Genomic DNA, 27460 nt, shown 5'->3' on the forward strand with positions numbered 1-27460 from the left:
CGTTGACTAAAATATTGTTTCAGTGATTCTTACCTTGATAATTTGTGTTTTTGCCTTTTCCTTGCATTATATATGAATTCGAAGGAGGAGAAAAATTAACTACTCAAATTTTACGTTCTAATGTAGCTTTGTGATTAAATAAGTAGAAGACTCGTACCTTATGTTTCCTTTGTTGATGATTTGGGGTGTAGGCCATTGCAGATATTATGAAGATTCCGAAGGTCAGAAAAGTACAAACGGCCACGAGTGTTCGGTTTTTGTGTGCGTAAGTGCTAACGAGACCCTCCGATTGCTGCGATTGAAAACAGAGGAATGCATCGATGCACTTATTTGTAAGTCTCATTATGTGCAGTTATTCCGCATGAAAAGGGTTCCAAGATTCTCTAAACAACCACTTCTTCAAACAAAGCATCTAGTCTTTTTTATTGAATCTGGAATTTTTTATCGAAAGAGTTATGAAAACTTTACATGCTGCGTTATTTTCTCACTTGGGAGTTTGCAGCGGCGACAGTTTGTTTTCCGTGAATGTTAGTTTGCACATCCTATGCAACATACTAATATGGCATGTTACAGAAAGCGTACAGCACTGTTGTCAGGCCATCAACTAAAATATCGTCTCTTTCTAAAATGAAAGAACAGGCATGTGCAATTCACTTTGGCGAGTGATTTACCATGTGCGTAGAAAGGCATTCTTTGCAGTCACTGAAGTTGTGGCTAGCATATAGGTGAAGCGGTTCACAGTTACCCATGCATGCTTATGCACCCACCCTCTTCGAGCTGCTGCTTCAGCCTTCAATATACAAAAGGGGTTTAGAGCTTTTATTGCCTTTCTCCTTGTTTGGATGAGCTTTGTGCGTCATTCAACAATAGCTCGAAGGCATCAGATGAAGATTTCCGGCTGCTAGATGTCACTAATACCTGTCGTTGTGTCTCAAGGGTAATAACCGTTCTGCTGCTGAGAGCAAGGCTACGTGTTTGTATCGCGCAGATGGCGGCCACCGAATTTCATTGGGAAAGTGAATGAGCCCCTTTAGTTTTTGTAGTTTGACTGTTAAAGCCCCTAGGAGTCAAAAGTGAATATCAGGACCTCGATTACAGAGTATCGCAGAGCGTAGACGAAGTTTTTTTTTGTGTGTGTTTAGCCTCAGCAACTCAAGTTACGACAAACTGTTCATTGTCTTATGTTTAACAGAAGCTGGCTACATATACCAAGGTGCTGCACGTCAGCTACTGAAAGAATTTTAGCTACGTGGAGATGATGGCATAATGATCGAACATATACGAGTCAACGACACAAGTCTTGATCTTTGTTATGAGGTCTTCAAATATTTTTTGCGACAAATTGAACAGTTTGCTCGCAATGGATATATCGCTTCATCGTACGTGGCGCCTATTTTGAGGTTTAAGCATAGCAGTCAACGTTACGAAAGCTAGAGATTTCACCTACTGGTAGTATTTCCGATCCCTAAACAGCGCGTCACTGGTATCCGCCAAATAGATACATGCAATGCAATTCCATATATCATCAGGGCTCACATTTTATGTCGCCAAATACGATGTAATTGAAGCGCTGCAGATCTAAGCCGATTTACCACGAAACACGGGAAGCGATACATTTTGCGACCGGCAGCCACATCGTACTGTTTGCCCTTTTCAGCAAAACATAGCACGTCGCACAACTGAAAGAGAATGAGCACAAATATCACATTATTTACGTAACCTTACGCATGAAAATTGTAATTGCAGTCTGTAAAGTAGTTATTCCGTATAGAAGGTGTCTCTCACCTATAACTGCACTTTGAAACGAGCGGAAATATTCTCTATAATTTGGGTGTAATTGTGATGTTTCAGCAGCATTGCCCGCTAATTATGAACCAGAATATAAGTCACCCTGGTTCATATAACCATTTATACGATGAACCTAGTAATAATGTAGTGATGCACCTCATAATTGTACAATATTTACCTCATCACACGTTGTCACAGCAAGTAAAAGATCACTGATGAAAGCAGTGAACATGATGCCATGAACCACGCAAACGGTGCCTGGAGCGCCCCCGTCATGATATCGCCGCAGAAAAAATAGAATGCATGGGAACACCTAAGACAGAAACAAGATGTATGTTGACTAAACACTTGATAAAACAAAAATGTGATTGAAATTACCAGAAGCCATTTGATGTAGGTCTTGCCTGCACTGTTTTAATGTTGCGAAATTGTAATTTTAGGAGTCAAAGTGAATGCAACGACAATAGGTGAAATGTTCTATTGACTTAGTTTATATTCTGACCAAAGTGAAGTAATGTAACTGCAAAGGCCTATCGTAGCAGTAGCACCTATTGCGCTGGCAAATATGCGATTCTTTCTGTGTAAACAGCGTTTCATATGTAGCCTGCTGGAATACATTTGCGAGCATACCCCAGGTATTGTATTAAGTCGCTCTTTATTTATAGTCTTTACCAGTTGAGTGTGATATCTTTCCAGATATTCCTGTGTTGCGCCACATCAACTTTAGTTCTTAGCCCGCAAAGACACGTGAAAACAAGACTGCATGAATACTTTAAAATCATGAGTTTTTCAAAATAATAAATTACATTGCATTTTTGCTAGGACCTTGCAATCCTTGACTAACGCAATATCGGTCAAATCTATAGTATATACTGCAGACGAGTACTCCCAAAAATTTGGGTCGCATACGCATGCATTGATTGATGTTGGCATTTTGTTCACGTCTCATAGTTTAATCGCCTCGCCGTTACGTGCACCTAATGAACCACAGCATTCTCTGTTTCTCTACACACAGTGCAAGAGTGCAAACGGTTAAAAACGGTCAGAGTAGTTACTACTTAGCGTCACTCCATTTGCTACCTAAGTATAACTGCAGTTGGTAAAGAATGAGTTTGTAACATTACTAACTAAACAAAACTCTGCCAGTAATCGCTCTCTGTGCTTATGACGAATGATTATTCTAGTTTTCCACAATACACAATCAAGCTGAACTGTGAGCTTTGCTTATCGCCTGACCTACAGTTTGAGGTCTTTAGAGTCAACATGCTCTCACCATTCATCCATAGTTCATGGTAACACCTTCTCGTTTTGATAATTTGTTTGTGCCTCAGATGTAAATTTCAAACTTGAAGATGTGCATGTATGTGATTTCATAAGCAGTTTCATCTTCTGCGTTGACTTTCTTTACCATGGGTAGTCTGCACAACGTGTTTGCTATGTTCTTGTCACTTGAGACATACCTAATCTCCAGGTCGTATCCTGACAAGATGTTCTTCTCCGCGTTTACACAGCTCCCGTGATTTCTTGTGTTTGATTTAAATATTGAGACGAGGGGCTTATGGTCTGTCAACAAGGTAAATTTCCGTCCATATAAGTCCTGGTGAAATTTCTGTGGTGCCTTCGGCTAAGCTCAAAGCCAATCTATCAATTAAGGATCTTTTGACACACTTTTCTTCAGCGTCCTTGATGCAATGCAGTATGCCTTATCAATTGATGCGGTAGTACTTGCTGCAAGACCCTCAAACGCCGTGTCTAGATGCAGTACAGTGCAATTCCGATGCAGTAGCAGGGTCGTAATGTGTCTGCATCATCTGGTACGCTGTGACTTTTCTTCGTTTAATCAAATGCTTGCTGGGCATGCCTTCGTCAATTGCCATTTCGTTTCGTTTTTCAGGAGCTTATGAAGGGGGTAAAGTATGTCGCCAATAATGATAATAAATTTTCCGCAATAGTTTAGTGAGTCGAGAAATGAGCGAAGTTCCATTTTACTTCCAGGGGACATGGCATGTGCAATTGCTTGCACTTTCTTGATAGGTAACCTTCTACTTTTCATGAAGAGAACCTAGGTTGCTGTGCAATCCTTGTAGATATTTGTCGAGATATTCACGTATGCTCCTGAGCACCTTGCTTGCGCAACCCCTCTATGACTGCTGGTATCTCTACTGAATCAAATGCTGTTTCATAATCTATGAAAGCCACATAGAGAGGTGATTGTTCTCCACAGATTTCTCGATTACCTGATTGATGACATGGAAATGATCCATCGTAGAATATCCCTTCCTGACGCCAGCCTGTTCTCTTAGTTGGCTGAAGTCAAGTGTTGGCATGATGCTATTGAAAATTAACCTGGCGAATATTTTATACAATACAGAAAACAAGATAATGGGTCTATAATTCTCAGTTCTTTAACGTCTCCGTTCTTATGGATGAGTATAATGCTGGCGCTCTTCCCGCTTTCTGTTACACTTGAAGTCGTGAGGCATTGCGTTTAAAGGGCCGCAAGCTTTTCAAGCTTGATATCTCCTCCATCTTTAATTAAATCGACTGTTATTCCATCTTCTCCAGCAGCTGTTCCCTTGGTCATTTCTTTCAAGACCCTTTTAACTTCATCGCTAGTTATAGAAGGAGCCTCTGTATACCCTGGTTATCACTACATCGAATGAAAGTAGCTTGGATACTCTGCGTCCTGTACTAGTCAGTATACAATTGCACCGCTGTTTTTACTATGTCATCGAAATTGCTGAAGGTATTACTCTGCTATGCCAAGTTTTCTTCTCATTGATTTCATGCTGCGTCCATATTTTACTGCTTCCTCAGTCTTTTCCACGTTATAATTTCAAATAACCCTTACTTTGTTCTTGTTGATCAGTTTCGACAGTTCAGCGAATCTCTCGAGTTCGACACTTTCATGTTTTGCCGTTTCTTTATTGGGTCCATTGTTGCTTGGGAGAGATTACCTACTGGTTGCCTTGGTGCCTTACCTCCCACTTCAATTGCTGCTTTTGAGATCAGCCTAGTTACAGTTCCATTCATTACCTCTATGTTGTCTTCAGGGTGGTGGCTTGGAGCAGAGGTAGAATAGCCGGCTTCTAATCTGAAGGTCGTAATTTCGAATTCTCCTCCAGTCCACTACATTTTCACGCATGGAGTGCCGCCTGACACCGGCAAAAAATATATCACCGAGAGCTAGTGGGTCTATACTAGTCAAGGTGCAACCAAATAAGGAAGGCCTACTAAGCTTCACCAAAGCCACTCCCTCAACAGAACGGAATTGACCTCCCTGGTGCAGTATTCGGCCGCTACCTCCCTCCTGACTCCTACAATTAAACTGTGAAAATCATTAGCTCACAATTATGCTCACCGTCGTCATCGGCGTCGTAGAAGTAGTAGTGGTGGTATTGCTATTAAGTATTCATTAGTAATTGTAGCAGCGGTAGTTTGTTAGTAGTATTAGTATTTTGTGCTAGTAGTACTTGTATTAGTACTAAATCTCACAACATACTATGAGCAAAAAACTCGTTCAACTCGTGCAAAAGTGGGGATACTTACCTGTAAGTGCAATAACCCTCATCTAGCTGTAAAACATACTACGGCATGGGAGTCGGCATAATGTTTTTCGCGACACTCCAGCTCTTTTTTTTTTTCGTACCAGGAGCCTTATCGCAATTTTAAGCAATTGATAAGGACAGAGCTGTTTTAAAAAAAGTTGTCGCAGTTTCACCTGAAAGGCGAAGCCTCAACTGCGATAGCTAATTTGTAGAGAGGTATACGGAGTGAGGATAGTAGTTTTATCAGCTGTATAAATTTTGACATGCAGCAGCACCAGCAACGCGCAGAACTGTTGTCGACGCCGTCGGCGTTTTGCCCGCGTTCGCACAAAATGCGCGCGGCGTTGGTGACTGTTGCCGGAGCCTTTGATATAAATAGGCACTTGGTGCCGCAGCTAAACGTCGCCGCCCTTCCCTCCCCCTCCCCTCCCCCACGGCCTTTCGCGCGTCGGAAGAAGGCGCGTTTGCTCCACATATATGGTGATTGTAAGGAGGTAAGAGACGCCTACTTCTGCAGCCCTTAAGGGAGCAAGGCCCAGAACGCGCGTTTGTTCCCCGCCGTAGGGTTCACTCCCCGTGAAAGCGCGCGTCCCTCGGCCCCCTTTCACGCGCACATTACAGCGTTCGGCGCGCGGCGACGATTTCATCTCCATTGACGTCATACGGAACCTCACGGCGACGACGACGGCGACGACGACGGCAGAAATCTGCTTTGAAGTGTCCATATAATTGCTATCGCAATAAAATAGTCGCAGTTTCACCCGAATGGCGAGGCATCAATTGCGATAGCAAATTAGTAGAGAGCTATATGCAGTAAGGAGAGTAGTTTATCAGCTGTATAAACTTGGACACGTAGCAGCAACCAGCGACGCAGTGAACTGTTGTCGACGCCTTCGGCGTTTTTCCGCATTCGCACCGAACGCGCGTGGCGTTTGTGACGTTTGCCGGTGCCTCTGGCAGCGGCTCGGAGGTTTCGACGAGATCAGAACGGGACACTCGTCGAGCAGTGTCGGAGTCTTTACCACCTTCTCACCTCGCACCGTTTTATATAAATACGCATTTGGTACCGCAGCTAAATGTCGCCTCCCCTCCCTCCCTCCCATCCCCCCACGGCCTTTCACGCGACGGAAGAAGTCGCGTTTGCTCTCCACCGTGCGTTAGTTCCCCGTGAAAGCGCGCGTCCTCACGCGCCTTCACTCGCACATACAGCATACGTCGCGCGGCGACGATTTCATCGTTAAACTTTACATGGAACCTCACGGCGACGACGGCTACAGAACTCTCATCGACTCTGTGCCGTGCACATGTTGTCTTGACATGGGGCGTTAGGGAGAGGCAAGGAGAACATGCGCGGTGCGCGCTATGCTCGGGCGAGAGAGAGTTGAAGAGAGAAAGAAATTTTAGCAGCACCAACAAGGCACGGTGTAAGATATATAATCTATATCGTACACCGTGCAACGAGGCAACGCGCAGAGCTACTGCCGACGCTATCCGCGTTTCCCCGCGTTCGTGCCGAACGCGCGCGGTGTCCGTGACTGCAACCGGCGCCTATGGCAGCGGCTCGGCAGGTTTTGACGAGCCACGCCCCGGCAAGTGTGGAGGCGCAGCTTGGCCATGACGTCACCAGGGAGACAAAGTTCGGAGCCGCCTCGACGGCGGCAGAACTGTTGTAGACTCTGTGGCGAGTACATGTAGCCTTGACATGGGATGACCAAAGAAGATCCGCACACCCGAAGAAGAAGCCGCTAATCTTGCGAGAATCTGCGCTTCTGCGAAAATGTGCGCTTCTGCGAGAATCTGCGCGAATCTGCGCTTCGGCGGCGAGCCCATTCGGAATGCTGTGCCTAGCAACACTTAGCATTTCCTAGCAAAACTTAGCCAGGCCTAGTAAAACCTGGAAGAAGGTAGGTCGATCACCAGCTCCGCTGTTTACTCCAGATTTGCACCACTAGTGCAAGCAGCCCACATTTTTAGGGGCGAAGCTCCTTAGGATGTGGGTCTGTCCCTCTCTGTAGTAGTAGTAGTAGTCGTCGTAGTAGGTAGCACGTCTACTTTTATGAAAAAAAAAATTCCGGAAGTTGTGTCCGTAGCGCGGAATCGAACCAGGGACCCTCGCTTCCGAATGCGCGGCGCTAACCACTACGCCACGAAGCTTTTTTTTTTCTTTATTGCCGGTCTTTGGCACACACAGAAATACATAAATTCACAGAGAATCACAAAACAGAATCACAATCACATATTCGTTAAATACGACCGCTCAACTTGTGCGGACGCGTACACGCTAAAATTGTCTCATCGTCAGTAATAATTCCACCCGAGGCAACCATTCTGGGATACACTCTAGCAACTTTTGTTCTTCCACAAAGTCCTTATGCTTTCTTTAAAATACTGGCGAGCTGCTCTTGCGTCGAGATCAGCGTGCCTTACTGCCATTCTGCATTTCCAAATGCTATGCAGGGCCATGAGCATTACCATATCGAATGGGGTGCCGTCATCACTTTCTATTGGCAAGTAGCGAATGCCATACGCATCGGGGGAATTCTTTTTGATTGTGCGCTGGAGCACATCCCAAAGAAAACAGCATCCCAACAATCCAGAAATACATGCTCAATTGTCTCCTCCTTTCTGCATATTATACAATGGGTGCCCCAGGGAAAAAAAAACCCCTTTCAGTTAGAAACGCGCAGTCTTTCGTTAGTGTTGGGTATTTATGGTCATCGTGGTGCATGTGTCCATGTGCGCTTCGTGGCGTAGAGAAATGGCTGATCACTACGCCACGAAGCGCACATGGACACATGCACCACGATCACAATAAATACCCAACATTAACGAAAGACTGCGCGTTTCTAACGCGTTTGTGCTAGCGCGTTACGGGCCGTGTAAGAAGCTGGTGTAAGACGCTGTGGCCTCTCCGCCTTACCCCGTATTCATAAACGCTCCTCGACTTGAACTTGACTTGCCACCGCCTTGGGCAGCGCGTTCGAAACGCGTTGAAGGCGGTGGCAAGTCAAGTCGAGGAGCGTTTATGAATACGGGGGTTATGCTCTCTCAGCAGTCATGTGATGGCGTCGGCAAACGCGGTGCACGTTCCGGCATGTGTAAACGGCTGCGTAAGACGCTGTGGCCTCTCCCCCTTACTAGAGAGTACTGCACGTTTCTAATGCGTTTGTGCTAGCGTCCCTTAAGCGGGAGATGGTGCTATTATAATGAAGGGCGCTGTTATAAATAGGAATGACGTCACATATGGCGCGTGTCATTGGTGGAAGTCAATCGTTCGATTTAGTGCGGCGAGACTGGGCGAATTACACGGAAGTTTCACGGTTTACCGATGATTCCCTCCGGAGCTTCGCCCATCATCATCATTCACCCCGTGGATATGCGGTGTTTTTTTTTCCTTGTTGTCGCATCGTAGTGGTCGGCTGCAGATGTGGGGCCTTAGGCCCCCTGTATCTGCTTTTTGAACGTCGCTATTGGAAATGACAAATAAAACTTCAGCGTACTCGAAGTTACAGCATGAGTGATATTTTGAAGAAACATTAGGAAGACCTCGGAGGCAATATTTTTTTAAAACTTGTTTGGAGAGTAACTAGCGTATGTAATGTGGCCCCATACAAATAATTTTGGGCGAGAGACAGCGTTTTGTTAAGTTTTGACGGATTGGCTGGCTGATCTCGTTTTGTTCTTGGCATATGTTTTCATACATGTCAACAGCCTGGGCACCACGCATTGCATCGTGGTTGCTTAGGTGAAGCAGCCATGAACAGGCCAGCGCCCGTGCAACACTCTACGAAAGCCCAGTGCTTTCTTTTCAATGTACCGATTTCAACACCGGTTGACGCCATCATCGACTCCGTAGAAGAAGTCGTAGGTGCCGGAGGTTTGCAGTATCTGCAACATCATGGTGGCAACAAGTTCTTGGCTCTTGTTTGCTCCGCGGCTCAGGCAGCCAAAATGGCGGCGAAACGCTCTCTGCTACTCGCCAACAAGGTCGTACCGCTGGAACGCATGGGCACTCCAGTGGTTTATGTGACGGTGTATCGTCCTCCACCCTGTGTCAGTGACGACGTCCTGACTGCTGCATTTGCACCTATGGGAAGTGCCGAGACATTTCCGATGTTGTTTTCAAGGACAGGACGGACATCAGCAATGGCAGCCGACTGGTCAAACTCGAGATGGTAAAACCTCCCCGAATTTCATCATGGTGATTGGCTTAGGGTAATGCTGGAATACAAAGGATTGAAGAGTGTGATCCAAGTGCGGCGCAGAAGGTCATTTTGGGGCCTCCTGCACGTCATTTCGATGCGCCTGATGTGCCATTTTCGGCCATGCTACTGCAACGTGCAATGCGCCATGCAGACGTTGCAATGGCGAGCACGCCACTGTTGACTGCGTGCAACCACTTTCATGTGCTGGTGCAGTGGCACCCGCAACGCCCGCCCAACCAGCGCTGGAGGACAAGGCATCTGAAAGAACAGCGCAGACGCAAACCACCGATCAACCAGGAGAATAAGAAAGTGCACCAGAGGTTCAGACGCCAGCGTCCTCCGATGCCAGCGACGCAGCGTCTTCTCCCTCTACTAACAAGGAGAGCATCGAGACGCTACCTGCCACAATGTCGTCGTCTGCCGCGGAAGATGACGAGGAGCCTGCGTTAGACGACCGCTTACGCGATCACAGCGAGAACGGCTTCTTACATGTGCTACAACACCGAACGCTGACGAGGACGCAGATCGACGCCATCTCGGCATCTGCGAAGTCTCGGCCGGTCCATTGAGGATCACGCCGGTTGTCAAAACAACGGCAGCGCTTGCGAGTAATACCAGTGCGGCGGTGAAGGAAAGACGTACGCGCTCACAAACGGCGTCTGAAGACGCCAAAAGAATTCTGTCTTCAGAGAGTTCTACGTCATCAGAACAACGGCGACACCCTCCAAGAAATGCAAGAAAATGCCACGAGACACCACTACCATGGACGTTCTCTCCGATTCGGAGACCTACTAACGATGGCGCCTTACACCGCTTCTGCTGCCCGTAAGGGCTGCTTTTCCTCGATTCCCCAATACGAAGCTGACGCAGCGTTCACGGAACGATGCTTGGCGCAAATATCGTGTTCCCATCCCTGTGACAGACTCTGCAACCTTGGTATTTTAGGAATCAGCTTGCTTCCGACTAACCTGTGTGAGGAACATAATCAGTGCCTGTTTCACGTTCGCTGCTGTGATGCTCCTATGCTCTTTTTTACTTCGCTGTGTTCTGGCTGTTGCAACGATGTATGACGCCGATTCAGTGCACAACTTACCTATTGTAAGCCATTTGCCTTAGTCGATTTTGTACGCAACTTACTCATTCACCATGCATTTGCACATAATGACACTAAACGCACAGGGATTTCGTAGCAGAGATAAACAGAGAGAAGTAATTCATTTGCCCGCGAGAAAAAGTCGACCTCCTCTTTCTTCAAGTGTGTAACTTAAGGAACAAGCAGGAAGGAGGAGAAAATAACTTTATTGAGTCCTGAGGAACGCTCCCCACCCACTCTTGGTTTAGTGGTCGGCAGGGGTCGCGGGTCACACCCACGTTGGGACGGGAAGCCCGTGGACCCTCTGGACGGCCCGGAGCTGGGTCTGGTGGTCGTCGCTTCGCAGAACGTGCTCCCAGTCTTCTTCTTTACTGAACATGGTACGGCTTAACGCGGAGCATTGCCAGAGCATGTGCGCTAGCGAACAGTATGATTCGCCACAATCCGGACATTGCGGCTCTACCTCTGGTGAATAAAGGCTCAGTCTGCCTCTCGAGGGGAACGACCCTGTATTAAGCATTCTGAATTTCGATGACTGTGGTCTACTGAGTTTGATAGCTGATAGTGCGTTGTTATTTCGTTGAAGGTGAGCAGCGGGTCTCGGTGCTCCCCTCCCTCCCCGCCACTTCGCTCGCTACGATCGCCGCGGTGCGTTAATCCTCGCGCGCGGTCGTGCGCACGGGGTGGCTCAGTCAGCTAAGGCGTTGCGCTGCTGAGCACGAGGTCACGGGATCGAATCCCGGCCGCCGCGGCCGCATTTCCATGGAGGCGAAATGCAAAAATGTCCGTGCGCTTGCGTTTTAGTGCACGTTAAAGAACCCCAGGTGGTCAAAATTAATCCGGAGCCCTCTACTACGGCATGCCTCATAATCCGAACTGGCTTTGGCACGTAAAACCCCAGAAATAATAAGTAGAAGAAGAAGAAGCGGTCGTGCGCCAGCTCGTTGGCGTTGGGAAAGTCGGGGTGCACGTCGGCCCCCATCTGGGCCGGAAACCATTTGACGATGTGATGACCCGTAGCTCCCTCGTTGGCAAGGACGGCCACTGCTTCCCGCGATATGGAGCCCGAGGTGAATGCTCTGGCCGCCGATCGCGAATCTGTGCACACATAAGGACGTTCGGGGTCCCTCATTGCCATGGCTATTACCACCTGTTCGGCCACTCCGGACGTTACCCCCTTCGCCGATGCTGCGTTAATGATCGTCCCATGCCAGCGTATCGAGAGGGCCGCGTGCCGGTCGCTGCGCCCATACTGAGCCGCGTCTACAAATGCCGCCAGTCCCGGGCAGTTGGCGGGCGATTTCAGTAGTGCTCGGACCCTCACCTTTCGGCGCCCCTCGTTGAATTGTGGGTGGACGTTCCTTGGAAGCGGTTCTACCTTGAAAGTGCCCCTGACCGTCGCGCTGAGGGCGACCTTCCGTGCCTCTGCATTTATGCCTGCTTCTTCTAGGATGCGTCTGCCGGCCCTGGTGGTCGACAGCCGCACGACCCGTGCCTTGGTCTGTGCTTCGATGATTTCTGCTAGCGAGTTGTGGAAACCTAACCGATCGAGCCGCTCTGTGCTTGTAGTGATGGGAAGACCTAGCACCCCTTTGATGCTCTTGCGCATCAGTGTCTCTATCTTGGCCGCGTCTCTCTTGGTCCATTTTAACGCCGAGGCTACGTAATTTACGTGACTGATGACTGAAAGTCTGATGAGATTGCTCTCGCTGAGCCCTCCCCTGCGGTTGGTGGCCCTGAGGATTAGCCGGAGCATGTTCTCCGTTTTGGACGTGAGTTTCATGACCGTTTGCGTGTTACCGCCTTTAGCCTCAATTAGCAGCCCCAGGATTCTTATAGTGTCCCCTCTGGGGGTCGGCTGTAATTTGATTGGGATTTGATCGATCAGAGTGAAATTCCTCATGCCCTGTTTCGAGGGCCTGTACACCAACAGTTCCGATTTGCTCGATGACAGGCGGAGTCCCGTTTCCATCAGGTACTCTTCCGTTGTGTCCAGCGCCTCTTGGAGAGCCCGCTCGACTTCTGCATCAGACCCTCCCGTGCACCACACCGTAATGTCGTCTGCGTACAAGGCGTGATCGACGTTGGCCACTCTCGTCAGTCGGTCCGAGAGCCCTTTCATTGCTACATTGAATAATAGTGGGGAGAGCACCACCCCTTGCGGGGTGCCCTTCGCGCCTAGCTTGTACCAATCGGACGTGGCCTGTCCTATTTTGATCGTGGCCTTCCTGTCTCTGAGGAAGGATCCTATGTAATAGTGGAATTTCTGGCCGAGCCCGATCGCCGAGATCGTTTCCAGTAGCAATCTGTGTTTATCCGTGTCGAAAGCTTTCGTTAGGTCCAGGGCCAGTATGCTCCTGGTGTCCCTGGTCATGCCGTCAATTATATGCTTCTTGAGTAGTAGCATTACGTCCTGTGTGGAGAGGCCCGGTCTGAAGCCCACCATGTTGTGTGGGAACAGGGCCTCTCTCTCTATGTACCGCGATATTCGGTTATGTATATGGCACGTTCCGCTGTCTTGCCCACGCACGAGGTTAGCGATATCGGCCGCATGTTCTCCGGCGCAAGTGGTTTACCGGGTTTCGGTATTAGTATAGCCGAGGCCTCTTTCCAGACCTCGGGTACTCGTCCCGTTTTCCACGCTCTGTTGATTTCTTCAGTGAGCTTCTCAACCGACTTGCCGTCTAGGTTTCTCAACAGTTTATTCGAGACCCCGTCCGGGCCCGTCGCCGAGCGTCCGTTGAGGTCTTGTAAGGCATCCCAAATTTCAAATTCCGTGAAGGGCCCGTCGAGTTCTTCGACCTCTGCGCCAGTGTATTGTGGATAGTCGCTGTCACCCGACGGGCCCAGTGGCAGATACGTCTCCGCCAGCTCCTTTAGAAGCTCGCTCTCCGTTTTGCCCTGCTCCTTTTCCTTGTGTAAAATCCTATAGACTGCCAATCTCTGATTGCCTTTGGATTGCCTGTCGTCTAAAAGTTTCTTTAAGAGGTTCTATTTGCCTCCGGCTCTCATTTGTCCGTCTACCGACGCGCACACCTCGTTCCACTGTTGCTTGGAAAGCTCGATCAAGTGCGCTTCGATTTCCCTGTTTAGTGCAGCTACTTTCTTTCGCAGGAAGTTAAAAAGTTTTGTGATGAATTTTCTGTAAAAGCATATTTTTCATATAGCCCTGGGCGATGTCGAGGTGTAAAAGTTGTTTTTCGTAGGATACTTCTACGTGGAAGTCACCACCTATTTTATTTAGAAGGTCGTGTGATCACTTTTGATTTCTTTTAGGGCGAGAGGAAAGTTTGGGCATTGAAGGTCTATGGGCCTGCCGTACGTCAAGATCGCAATGACTTCTTTGCTAGACTGTCCCCATTTTTCTTAGACAACCATCCATTTTTCATGGTTGGCGATTTTAACTGTGTACTCGACCCTATGCGCGACTCACGAGGGGCAAGGCAAAACGCTTCCAATGCGCACGCAGCTGAATTATCTCGTATAGTGAAAGAATACAATTTATCAGATGCCTGGGTATACGTACATCATGAAACTTTTGGGGCCACATGGCAGCAAATGCAATCGCAATGTCCTTCTAGATCGAATGTATTTCCCCCCTGAATTAACATCGCAAATGGTCCAGTGCAGCATCCTCGATCTTCCTGCAGACGCAGGACACATTTCAGATCATCGAGCTTTCACTGTCGCGCTGAATCTCCAAGGAAGGCCAGGTGAACGCACTAGCATGTCGAAACTAGACATTGCTTTTTGCGTGACCAGGTGAACCTAACCGAGCTCAAAGCCGAAATAGGTACATCAGTAAGCGATTATGAATGCAATATAAAAGCGTGGGATACTTTAAAGGAAAGGTGGAGGTCGGCATGCATAGCAACTAGCAGGAAACGCAAAAAAAAGAGACTGAGCCGCTTTGTGAGTGCCTGAGAAGGATAAGAATAGTACGAGATGGAGGCTCCCAAACACAGCTAATGTAGGAGTACCTAGATCACCAGCGTTTACGATACCATAGGCTTGTGAGCTGGTACTCTCGTACCTCTGCAAAGGCGTAGATGACGAACAGGCCAATTTCTGATCCCGAGGTACTGCGGCTGGCTCGTACGTCCAGCAGGACGCAAAATGGCAGCTCTTTTATTGAAAAGGTTATAATAGAAGATGGCAATGAGAGCGGTGCGATATGATCTATCGAACAAATATTTTTGGACTTGGTTTTCAGATGCATTCTCATCGGAAAATATTTACGATTCTCAACTGTTAGGTGAAGAAATATATCGTTTTTGTAATACTCTACCCACGTGGACTACACAGACGGCAAGAATTTATTGTCTCCAACAAATCTGCAAAAGGTTTTTGATGTTATCCGATCTATGAACAGTTGAACAGTGGATCAACACCCCCTACAGATGGCTTACCAGTCGAATTTTACCGGTCCTGCTGGTCAGAAGTAAGCACTGCTTTGGTATCTCTTCTTAACGGAATTCTTGCATAGAAAGGTATTCCTAAATCGTTTAATTGGGGCCGCGTGATACTCTAGCTAAAGCTGACTCCAACCTTGCCGAACCCTCATCCTGCAGACCCATAACACTGCTCAACACAGAGTATAAGATATTGACAACGATTTTTGTAATCGCATGAAGGTATTATTACCTAAAATAGTCAGTGTACATCAAACATGTTTCCTGCCTTGTCGGAGTATATTTTCATCTCTCCATTTAACACATGATATCATACAATACACGACAGCGCGTGAAGCTTCAGGAGTATTGGTAAGCTTAGACCAAGCCAAAGCCTTCGACCGCTTAGAACACCAGTACTTATTTGAGGTATTGCGATGCTATAACTTCCTCGAAGAGTTTGTAGATATCCTGCGGATGTATTCGGGAACAACAGCTGAGCTACTACTTAGCAGCACTCTGACTCCTACATTTGATGTGTTAAGGGGCGTGCGGCAGGGCTGTCCTTTGTCACCTATATTGTTTGTACTGGCGATTGACTCATTGTTAATAAGTTTTAGCGAGAGCTCGCTTGTGAGGGGTCTTCCTATGCCGAGAACGGAGTGCATAAAAGTCTCGGCATATGCGGATGACATTACTTTGTTCTTACGGGATGGGAACAGTCTTGTCGATGTATTTCGTATTTAATACATGCATCATAATCAGCGGGCAAAATAAATATGCAGAAATGCGAAGCATTAAATTTAGGGCGCAGTGCAAAACATTACCAGGAAGCATTAAACAGACCGAGCATATGCAAATATTAGGCATGAAATTTTCTACAAGTGGTGCTTCACCTCAGAAATGGTGAGACATTATCAGCTCCATTAAAGCACAGTCGGAAGCAGTGACTGCGTCGGCACTGCCACTAGCAGAAAGGGCCTTCTTTATTAAGAATGTATTGTGCAGTAAACTGTGGTTTGCTGAAAGTGTGGCTCTCCCACCATGACCAACAGTACGCGAAGTAAACACACTCATTTTCTCGTGGTTCTGGATAAAGAAGTCGCAATATGTAGCACAACAATTTTTGCGTCTGCCGAAAGCCAGCGGAGAATGGAGCTTGCCGTGTATAGTTACATTTGGTAGGCTGCTGTGCGCTAAGAGTACATGTGACCTACTAGATGATGACGAGTACCCAGGTAGACCACTGCACCTTTAGTGGCTGGGTTATTACCGTCGAACGCTTATGCCACCAAGTACAGGCAACTTGCTTCCGACAGTGGTAACGCCCGCACCGCAGTATGCGGCGGGTGCGCGCTTACAAAGGCAGATTGTGCAACTAAGGAATACTAAGTGGCGTACGACACCAGTTTCAAGGCTTTGTGAAATGTACTGTGAGACGGCTGTGCCTCCAGGGACAGCTAGCTACTACAAAAAGATGGATAGCCGTTTCTTCACCTGAATTGCCTTTCAAACTGAATAACTTAATTGGCAATATCATTGGGGCATTCTACCTACAAGAGACAGGCTTCAACGCTGGGATACAGTAGCGAATGATAAATGCATTCTTTGCGCCCAAACACAGGCCAACACGCATGTAGTGAAGGACTGCGTTGTAGCACGCATCATATGAAAGCTGGTGGCAAGATTATTTGAAATATCCATCGTGCGGGCACCACGGCGGCGAGTTCGGTTTGCGAGTCTTGTCTACTACAGCGTTAGCTACGTTTTGTGGTGCTTCCGCAACATTGCCGAACGACCCCGGCAGCCAAATAGAGCAATGTACCCCAGAGTGCGCAAACTACGGGTGATAATATGGGGTCATCTTGAAGAACAGCTGTTCAAACTCGGTGAAGCCGATTTTCTTCGCCGCTGGTCTACGCGGTATCTAACCGTGTCTCGAGGCAACGTTTTACTACAGCCACAATAATGCTAAAACTTTGTTTGCCCGAGTAGCGACTGTACTTGTGTGCGCCTTGAGGAACATTCATGAATCCGAAGCTGACATTTATGATTTTGCATGCACATTGCCATAGTGGTTTTATGTGTGGAAAAGGTAGTGTCAAGCAGACACCATTTACTTTTTTGTTGGCTCATTTGTTTTGTTTGTATCAATTACGATGTGCAGTAAGTTGTATTCTACACTACGTTCATACAATGGTTGTACGCGTGCCTACGGGTTAAAAAATTTCCTTGTCAACTCGCCGGTATGTTCTCGGTTTGAGTGCCTGGATAAGGGCTTTGGCGTTTTGTTCAAGGCCACTTGAAGAAAGCCAACAATGGGAGCTAAAAACATATCACGCTTAAAATGTTTTGCATTTTGTTTCTGTGCTTGCTTGCAACCTCGAAGTAGCCGGAACTGCCGGGAGCCGGGAGCCGGGAGTCGAGACTTAATGCACAAAACATGCAGTGAGGTGCCTATCCTCAGAGGTGTCGCACTTTAAGACGGTCAACGAATGACTAGCATGCCACCCTATGCCTCGATTGCGTGGACACACCTGTCGTAGGTTACAATGGAAGTTGGACGTGAAAAGAGAACAACAGAGTACGATCTATCTGTTGTAAATGCACTCAGCAGCTGCTGCCCCGAAAATAAACATGCGTGAATATACAAAATAATTACTCACAGTTGTAATGATAGAGATGATAAGCATAACGACTTCCTTCCACGAGATTTCCGCAGTCAAACAGCGACAGTCAATTTTCAGGAGCTCATAGCCGCGCAATAACAAGACTGCGATTGCCCCAGCGCACATCACCTGTAAATAAATAACGGCCTATACCATAATGATTGGCATGAAATAAGTTAGCGTCAGATGTACTGAAATATTGAATCATCTGTCCAAAAGGGGAAAGTTGTAAATCCAGAGATTACCCTAATAGGAACGGTGCCTATGTTAGTTTCTAATTGTGAAGTGTGAATCTAAAAACTTCACGCGTTAACGTACACAATGTCTATTATGTCCCTGCAAAGTGTCACTTCAGACTTGTGAGCATGTGTCAGCCTATATGAAGATATGTCCCACATAACAGCAGGAACGGTTGCTTCAGTTCTATAGCTCGTATAAAGCCGGCCAAACTTCTCAAGTCATCCTCCTGTGCAAAAGTACGTCCACTTGAAGATGCAGTCCTCCCCCAGAGGTCTCCACATTCTCGTGCCCCTAGCAATGAGAACACTACATGCGCTTGCAAAGTTACTATCCTTGTCAGTCCGTATCTATCGGAGGAGCCTCATTTTAAACTAATGCTATTAAAAATACAAAACTCCTTACTTTATTCATTTAACTATCCCTAATTCTCTCCAGGAAGGCTACCTAAAAACAAGTCGTGAAGAAAATATACAACAAAGTCCCGACGTCAGTTGAATAAATGTCCTTCATCGAAACATCGAAAGTCGAGCTTGAGTGCACTCTTTCTCTGGCTGTCCGCGAATTCGCTTTTGGTACGGAAAAGTAAGTTTGCCTGGTTTTCATGCGGAGGTTTTAATGCTGACCTCAACATCTAACAAGACTTAGCCTCTTTGTGGGAAAAAGAGCTCACTTCATAACCCAATCGATGCCCCGCACGACATTAGCACTACTTCATTCTTGTGCAGTATGGAGCAAAGTAAGTACCTGCAGAAAGGAAAAGACCGCATGATCGGAAGACTTACGCCAAGTATTCGTTCGCATCTTCGGAAGCGAAGCTTATTTGGATTTTCCGAGACATCAGGATTATGAAACATGACCTACAGCGAAGCTGTCGCAGCGACTATAAGCGCTGCGAAATGTGATTTTGCTGCTTTTGCAGGATCTTGGGAAAACTAAATCATGCGTCACGTAAAACTTAGAGAAAATCCCGGCGTGGAGGGGCGCATGATACGCTCGGAGGCATAGTCTTGAAGTGTTTTCTGTAATCTATGGGGTCAATAATAATTGCTAAGCCTCCATTTTCATCGTCTTTACATGTGTTATGTGCTGGAAGAAATCGTATGCGAAAGAAATATTTCGCTGCGATGGGGGCCAACTTATGGGTGATGTACAGCGGAAAATATTTTTCTAGAGAGGTGCTCTGGAAAAAACTACAACATATTTATTTTCTTCCTCTTGGGGAGTGTATCACAAAGTACGTATTTTGTTTTCTCGGTGGCCTCAGAAAATCATGCATGACATAAAGGTTAAATTAGAATACAAATGGAGGCATAATTTTGGTGATAAGTGGAGAAAGTTTAAACTTCAAAAGATAATTGCAGCCTTTGTATCAAATTGGTAAAGAAGTGTCTTAGAGCTCCAGTAGCCTGCTTTATTCGTTGAGTATTCCTTAAAGTCCGATGTGGGGGATAATCTCGGTATGGTATTCATTATGTCAATTCAAAAATTCAAGAGTGTCAGTTATTACGGTTTTTGCAGAATTACCTCTACAAGCACCGTTATAGAACCTATAAACACGATGTCTTCTAGTGACCATGGAAAACGTAAACCGGAACCACGTTCATAACAACGACAATGAGTACAATTTGATTGGTGATTTGCGACAAATATTCGAGCTTCTTTGTTTTAATTAGTAATTTACAAATAATTACAGAACACTCATTTAATCCCTATTTTTATATACGCAATAGAGGGTGCATAGGTTTTTTCTGTCTTCTCTGTGAACCGAATAGGGTGCCTTGATTACAGTTTTCAAAAGCAGCGAGCGGGTTAAAAGTGATGTTTAGGAAACTTTAGAATGTCGCGTTTAACTGCGGCATTTGATGTAAATTAATCTTTCAAACGCTACAAATTGTCATAGGTACATTTTATGATTCGTTTGGCAGATTTGTCCATGGTCGTGGGAAAATTATCACTCGCACTGAGTTCATATTTATTGAAAGTTTGAAACATAATGTGTCTGAGAACTCGCCGTGGGGGCTTAGTGACTATGCCATTGCGCTGCTAAGCATGAGGTTGCGATAGCAAGCTCGGTATCGACGGCCGTATTTCGATGGGGGCGAATACAAAAACATCCGTGTAGCGTGCATTGGGTGCACGATAAAGGACCACGGGGGGGGCTAAAATTAATCAGGTGTCGCCCAATTTAGCGTGGCTCATAATCATATTGTCGTTTTGACAACATAAAAGCCACTAGATTTTTTTTCTATGACTTATGTGCATGCACTAATTAATGGCTCTAAAATATCTGCTACGGCATTTGCACTAACTTACTTATTCAAGCACTAAAAAGCGTTATACAACAATTAAACGCAATGTTCTTTTAGTGTCCTTAGATACTTTCATTTTGCGGACGTTCATGTCTCATAGACATTTAGGAAGGTCTGAACATTCGCGCTAATGTGTGGCGTTATAATTTTTTTCTACTAACTGCACAGACAGTTTGTCTGCTCTCCTCAAATATGCATCACCAGCACCGGGTTTAAACTTGCTAAAAAGGGAGAGTAGAGCGGTGGAGGCTTATCGATAATGTGTATGCAAACCATACTCTCTGTAGGCTAATTTTTCTTTTATGATTTATATTACTTATGCACTCAGAAGCATTATCAGCCTTTATAGGCAATATTTCCTAGTGCACTGAAGAAGTGAGAGACAGGTAAAAACTTCACATTTCACAGAAATTGGAGGCACGCAATTGGAGGTATGCAGGCGAAATGTACAATGCGCGGGTTTAGTATACATAATGCACGGATGAAATTAATTACCGTATGGCTCTAAAACGGTATACATTCGTCTTAGCATGTTTTATATTGTGCTCTGGGAGGAGGAAATGTGGTACTACGTTTAGTAGTAGTAGTAGTAGTAAAACTTTATTGTATTCATAAACCGGACAGGCTCCTACCCCAGTCCCCTAGAGAGGGTAAGGGGTTAAAGACGGAGTTTTAGGTACCATGGAAAACGTAAACTGCCACCCGGTTCATAATAACGTCTATGCAACATGAACTATGTACCAGATACATTTCACAGTGGACAAAAGGAAAACATTCCATGTGCTTAGGATTATGGTTAGAGAAAGAAAAAATGGTTATAACAATTATATCTCAAGCCTAATATTATTAACCCGCCAACTTTGGCCATACATCAAACCAAACACTACGCTTAAACTGGAAAAATTTGGGGCAATTCCATGGTTTATCAGCGGCCATAGTATGATAAGCTGCCACAGTTTTAAAGGATGTCGATTATTCACTGACATTAAAAGCTTCACTACAGCTGCTTGAAGGAAACAGCTTTGTTACAAATTAAGCTCCAATCCAGCGAGGCTCTGACAAGTATTCTGCATTCTAGAGCATTTCAGGACATGCTTATGAGTTTCCTTTCACTACTTTTACTAACACACAAGCTTTTGGCTTCGCAGGCACATCGTCCAGAGTTAGTCTTCTACGTCCATGCAACATGAACGATGTACCAGATACCACAGTGGACAAAAGGAAAACATTCCATGCGCTTAGGACCATGGTTAGAGATAGAAAAAAGATGGTTATAACAATTACATCTCAAGCCTGTTATTAACCCACCAACTTTGGCCATACATCAAACCAAACATGGCTATATTTATATTAAATGTGAAGTTGGCATTACAACTTCACATTTTAAGCATTCCAGTTTGCTTAAACACTCTATATTTAAGTCATATATTTGAAAGTGTCTCGATGGTAAATAACATCAAAACTACTCCTGGGACACAGCTGTAACAGATTGCGCGTAAAATGTCTTGACCACTTTAGAGAACTTAACTATGAACTTTACTACTACAAGCGTCCTGATTTAACCACCAACTTGAAACTTAGAGGCACGTCATCTGACACATGACCACTATTTTCCTAATTTTAAACATAAGGACAAATATGTTCCATGTATTTCGTAAAATATGTTAGGGAATTTTCAATAGCTAATTTACTGCGAAAGCCGGAATTACCTAGGGCACTATAAACTTCGCGTCCTCATACTTTTGCCATCACATGTCTAATAAATCCACCAAATGCAAAATAGGGGGCGGGGGGGGGGGAGTATTTTGTTTACCCAGCACAAAGCAGAGTAATTTCACGGGCTCTACATAAAACACTGAATATAGCAGAAAAACCAGTATTGCTTAATAATCGCCACAGCCCTCAATACAATCACAACGTTAAACATTTCTCTGCCCATCCGCCTTAGCATGCCATCTATTTCCCCGAAATAAACAGGCGGTGCCACATTATATTAATTCTTACACAGCGCTTGCAATCATCGCGTATTGCGTATAACAGCTGCATAACGCTCTCTAGAAAACATAAGCAGTTTTCTACAATGACTAACTTAGCTGCACAATTTAAACTTTCAGCGTATTTCACCCATACGGTGCTGCCCATTCCCATGCAACTTGAAGCTTCTATCTCACTACTACGTTCAGTTTTGTCAGGATGCCGGTAGAGAAAGTACGCGCTTTGTTTACCTACTGCAATAAAAAAAAGGACTACATAGAATTGCTTTCTACGGCCCCCATTCCACGAGCTCATTGTAGGCTACGAATGCATTAGTCCCATAACATGTCCCCTTTTTTCTAACTACATAGTTTGTGTCACACTTTGTTCCTTGATCGACATCGACAAGTCTTACGCATATCTGCATTTTCAACATAAGACACAAGTATACGAGCACTTCCCATCATCTCCAGTCTTCGTAATGTTTGAAAATACTTACCCCATACGCTGTGTCTATGATGGTACACTGCTTTAGTTTTTGTGAAGATAGCGACTTCAGGTTGAAGACTTCAAATGCAGCCACAAACGTGCACAGAATCCCTGCAACCCTCAGAGTACTTGCCGGATCCGAGAGTTCCATTATCTTGTCGCGGGAAAAAATATAATATATTAAAAACAACCTTCCTTTTAGTATTCTGATGTGTGGCAGGCAGTTTAAATCTAAAGCCAAGAAAACATAACGTTCTGGATAATTCGATCTTAAGTAAATTGAAAACACCTGAATTACAGAGTTTTAGATTAACGAAGAAATATTAAGATCTGTAAAAAAACTGTTCTTTTTTATTCGGAGAAGAGAAAGATGACAGTACTGCTAAACAAATTGAGAGAAAAATTGTATTTCACACTACAGAAATGAGCGACTTTGAAAGCTTACGAAAGACAGAAAATGTTAGCCTTAACACTAAAGTATGACCCGTAATGCTCTTGTTTTTCCTGCAGAGTTCTGTGCTTTTCAAGTGTGGATCTGTCGCAAATATGAAACAATTACCTTGATTAAAGAAACCAGGTGTGGCCGTTTGAATTTTTGAGACTTTCATGAACTGTCAAGGGAACCAATTTCTCTCTTTTAGGCGATATTAAACCCCAATATTCCTCCAAGGAATATTCCTACAAGATATTGCGACAAATAAAAGCTTTCCTAAATGGGGGACGTCATGTCAGGCTGGTTTCATTAAACGTAACCTAATGCGCCCTGAGGTGGCAGTTAAAGGAAAAGGGGGTCAAGAGCGTACGAGATGTATAGATGAGATTCTTGAGGCCGCATCAAAATATCCCAGTTTGCTTAAAACCTTTATATTTATATCATATATTTCAAAGTGTCTCGAACACAAGTAACATCAAAAACAACAGCAGATCTTAAACCACAAACCTTTTGTTTCAAGATTTCAGTAGTTAGGCGATCCCTCACAATCCTCAAGAAGGAACCATTATACGAAGTGACAGAGATTGTTAAACATGACAATTACCTTACCCTATATTTTGCCTGGCTTCATTATCAGGTACTTCATATTACTGTGGCTAACAGAAATCGAGCCTTTCACTTTCGCCTACTCTTCTCGCCTATGACATGCACAAGCAGTTCATCTTTAGAAGGAAATATAAGAGCGCGAAACACTGGACACAGTGAAGGCGACAGATAGAGCGCTCACTAATGACAATTGTTGTTTTGCATGTCAACTGTAGTTTACATAGCAACGAAAATCTACGCAGATTCTATAGAAACACCAATTCAGTACTGGTTATCAGCACGCTAGGGGCGTTCGGATATTCGAAACTTTCAGATAATGAACCGAATAATGTCCTATTCGATTCGGTCTTCGAATCGAATAGTCACTATGAAATAGCACCCAATTTAACATACAATTACACCATCGCGGGCTTATTATATGTACATAAATCTTGAGAGCGTGCGTAGTAGAACAGGCTACGTCACTTAGGTCCCGTACTTTAGAGGCTATAGAACGACCATTTGCACTTACTGAAAAGTCCAGTGCGTGTGAAGAAACTACTTATGCGTTGCTCTATTTGTGCTTTTAATAAACAAGGCTTCATAACGTATTATGTAATGACAGAAACTTGCTAACTTTAAGAATGCTACGATGTGAACACCGTTTTATAATAATTGTCATAACACATGTTCATTATTAGAAAATTATTCGAAAACTATTCGCTACTGGATACGATTCTATTCGTTTCTGGCATAATTAGATTCTTATAAATTCGGTCTCAAAAATTACTACTCACACACCCCTAGGGCACGCTATCAAACATTCGATCAGTAGCGTGTTTTAATACAATGCAGAGCTACAGATGGCATGTTATATAACGGAAGCATGAATGCGTTGGTTTGCGTGAAAAGGCATGTTGCGTTCTGTTGCGTCCGCAGAACGTTCAGTTTTCAAGATAAGGTTCACAAGCACAGTTTTAAAACAATTTTCTGCGAAATGAATGGCAACTGAGCCATTAAGCGAATACACACGCTCCCATAGGTGATCATTGCAACGTCAGCCTGTTTGCTCAATGTAAAAGCACTCGTCTCCAAAAAGCACCCTGCCGTTACTTTCCCGTCTTTTGTGTTGCTTGCATCCATGCACCAACCAGCCCAGTTCAGAACACAAAAGATAGTGCATACTAAGTAGGGTGACCGCGATCGTTATAAGTGATACTAACACCAACACGCATAAAGTATACGCGCGTATGCTTTTTTTAATGGTGCGCCCAAAAGGAAAAGGCCACAGGAAGAATAAAGCAAGAATAGATTTAAAAAGGTCGCTAGCTTGGCAGTAGAATTTTATTGTTTAGGGCAGCGTGATCTCCCAAGAACAGTACATTGAAGACTTGGTATTTCACCTTACGAAGTCTACATAGATCAAACGACGCCCTAATAAAAAATGTGTCGAATAATTTCGTATAAGTAATTTCGTGGGGCCGCAACATTCACATGGGGAAGGATTACCAGCGAAGCTGATTAGGCTGCATACACGGGTTGCAGGCATTATGAAATCATACATTTTTTTTCCTACGGCACCACACTACGCCGACATTAGCGCTGCCGCGGTGACGGCCCCTCCAATTCATCTGCCGCAACCGCTGCTGCAGCCGCTCCGGTACCTCCGGCGCATGACGTTCTAACCACAGAACCTCAGACCACGTGCTCAGGTGCCCTTGCTACACTTTTGCCCCCTCTCCTCCTACCCGCCTCCATTGCTGCAGCGCCGTCGCCACACTCTTCCCCCCTCTTCCCTCTCCCCACGAACGCGCATGACGTTATAAGCCCACAAGTGTAGGACACATGCACAATCGCCTTCAGTCCTGTCCATTCGCTTCGGCTCCATTCCTGTCGCCGATACGGCCGCAAGCCGCCCAGGGTACCGCCCTCCCCTCCCGCCCATCGGATCGCATTTGGGGTATCCATACGGTGCTGAATATGGCGGCTGTAAAAATTTGCTCGCACTAATATTAAAGTTATTTATGAACACTCAGCGCCTATTTCATTGTTATTGAATTTTGGTTTGCATAAATTGTTGTCCTTAATAATTTTTTCTTCTTTTAGCATTGACATTGACCGTGCAGAGCAATATTTGAAATTTCATATATATTTGTGCTTAGGCGCTGGTAATATTGACATAGTGTCAAATAAAGAACCGACTAAGCAGAAATCGTCGTCTCAGAAGACTATTTTTGGCGTACTATTTGCACTATTTTGTAGAAGAACGTCCACTTTACTGCGCCTCTGCGTGTCTCGTTCTACAGCTATAGTATACGTAAAAATAAACCCTCTTTAGCGAACATTCTAGCACCTATCGAATCCCAAGTCTTTCGCATGGCCCTCACTTAAGAAATTAAAGAACAACCGCGAGGAGAAACATCAGCGTTATGGGCAGTACTGTTAATCGATGCAGCGTAAATGACTGACACCAGAACATTGAGACGAAATACCTACGCGCTTTGGAAAGCGCTCGACGCATTTTTTTTCTCATTCCGGTGATTTGCGGCAAGGCATATGTAGTAACAAACTCATCAAAAAAGGGACATCAAAGAAACACATCCAGCCTTTCGACCTGGAGGCAATGAAACATTTTCTTTGTGCAATTGTTATCGAATAGATTAGCGAATGTGTGCCTCATTAGTCTAAAATGTTGTAAGAAACATACCAAAACTATGCGCTGAGGTAGTAAGCTGGTAGCCGAGACGAGGGTTTCTGCCGAAAGTTATAGCACAGCTTATGCTCATCTGTAATGGGCTTGCAAAAATATGGCATGCTACGTTTAGAAAAAAATAAACACCGAAGCGATTGCCTACGCGGTATCCTGTAAAGTTAACTACGCAGCTGTCGGAAAAGCGGTCCAGTCAAAGTTAGCTTGATATTTTTCTTGCACACTTGTGCCATAAAGTTGTCGCCAACAGAAGTTCCTGGTTACAAGCGCGTGTACGTTTCAACGCATGCATATAGAGCTGCACCTGATACCAGGAAGCGAAGCCCCCAGGTAAACATGCAAATGTGCGCCGAGACAGTCAACAACACATTAAAAGTGAGTCGTTTTAACGTTTGCCACCAGGGGCACGAAATAACTACAAACCAATTTCACTTTCTCGCGCGTGTAAATCGCCTGCTTTGCAGCCATACATGAAGTGGCTGTTTGTCTTTACATTTCGGCCAGTTCTTTTGGTAGTTACCCCAGGCGCGCTCGTGCGCAAGTAAGCCTTATCGTGTATTACTTTCTTTCCAGAGAGTTTGACACATTTTGCAGCGTAACGTTCCCGCCAAAATATAACTGATTGAGACCGACTAGTTTCATGATATTTTCTTTCTTTCTTTCCTATGTAAGCATTTGTAAGTTACATCGCTAGGTGTTGAGAACAGGCTTGCCTCCGTTCGTACTTAGAGTGAACAATATATAAAGAAAACGATGCCGTCACGTGAATTGCCACAACAATACAAAGATATGCAATAATAACTTAACCGTTTTATATGGAAAAAGGTTTTATTTTCAACAGCGTAGAACCTTCAACCTTTCAGTCTCTCTTTTATGTGTCACCATACTAAACCGAAGTTAAACAACGTGTACTTCAGAGAGGGAGAGAGATATCGGGGCTCTTATTAAAATCCTTAAGATGGTTGCCTAGCGGCACGCCTACCATGCTGTTCCATCCAGATGGGTAAGATGAAAAATAACATATTA

At 45.1% G+C, this 27460-nt stretch overlaps 1 long non-coding RNA gene across 1 annotated transcript; it reads right to left on the bottom strand.

Moving 5' to 3' along the window:
• Nucleotides 1–1972: 1972 nt before the first annotated feature.
• On the bottom strand, nt 1973–26537 carry LOC125947833 (uncharacterized). Its single transcript, XR_007468528.1, has 4 exons — nt 26432–26537; nt 22717–22860; nt 17692–17823; nt 1973–2101 (listed from the first exon to the last, which is right to left on the bottom strand). It is a non-coding gene; the product is annotated as an uncharacterized LOC125947833 (long non-coding RNA).
• Nucleotides 26538–27460: the final 923 nt, after the last annotated feature.

This window comes from Dermacentor silvarum, chromosome 8 (genome assembly GCF_013339745.2).
Source record: "Dermacentor silvarum isolate Dsil-2018 chromosome 8, BIME_Dsil_1.4, whole genome shotgun sequence".
NCBI classification, from domain to species: Eukaryota; Metazoa; Arthropoda; class Arachnida; order Ixodida; family Ixodidae; genus Dermacentor; species Dermacentor silvarum.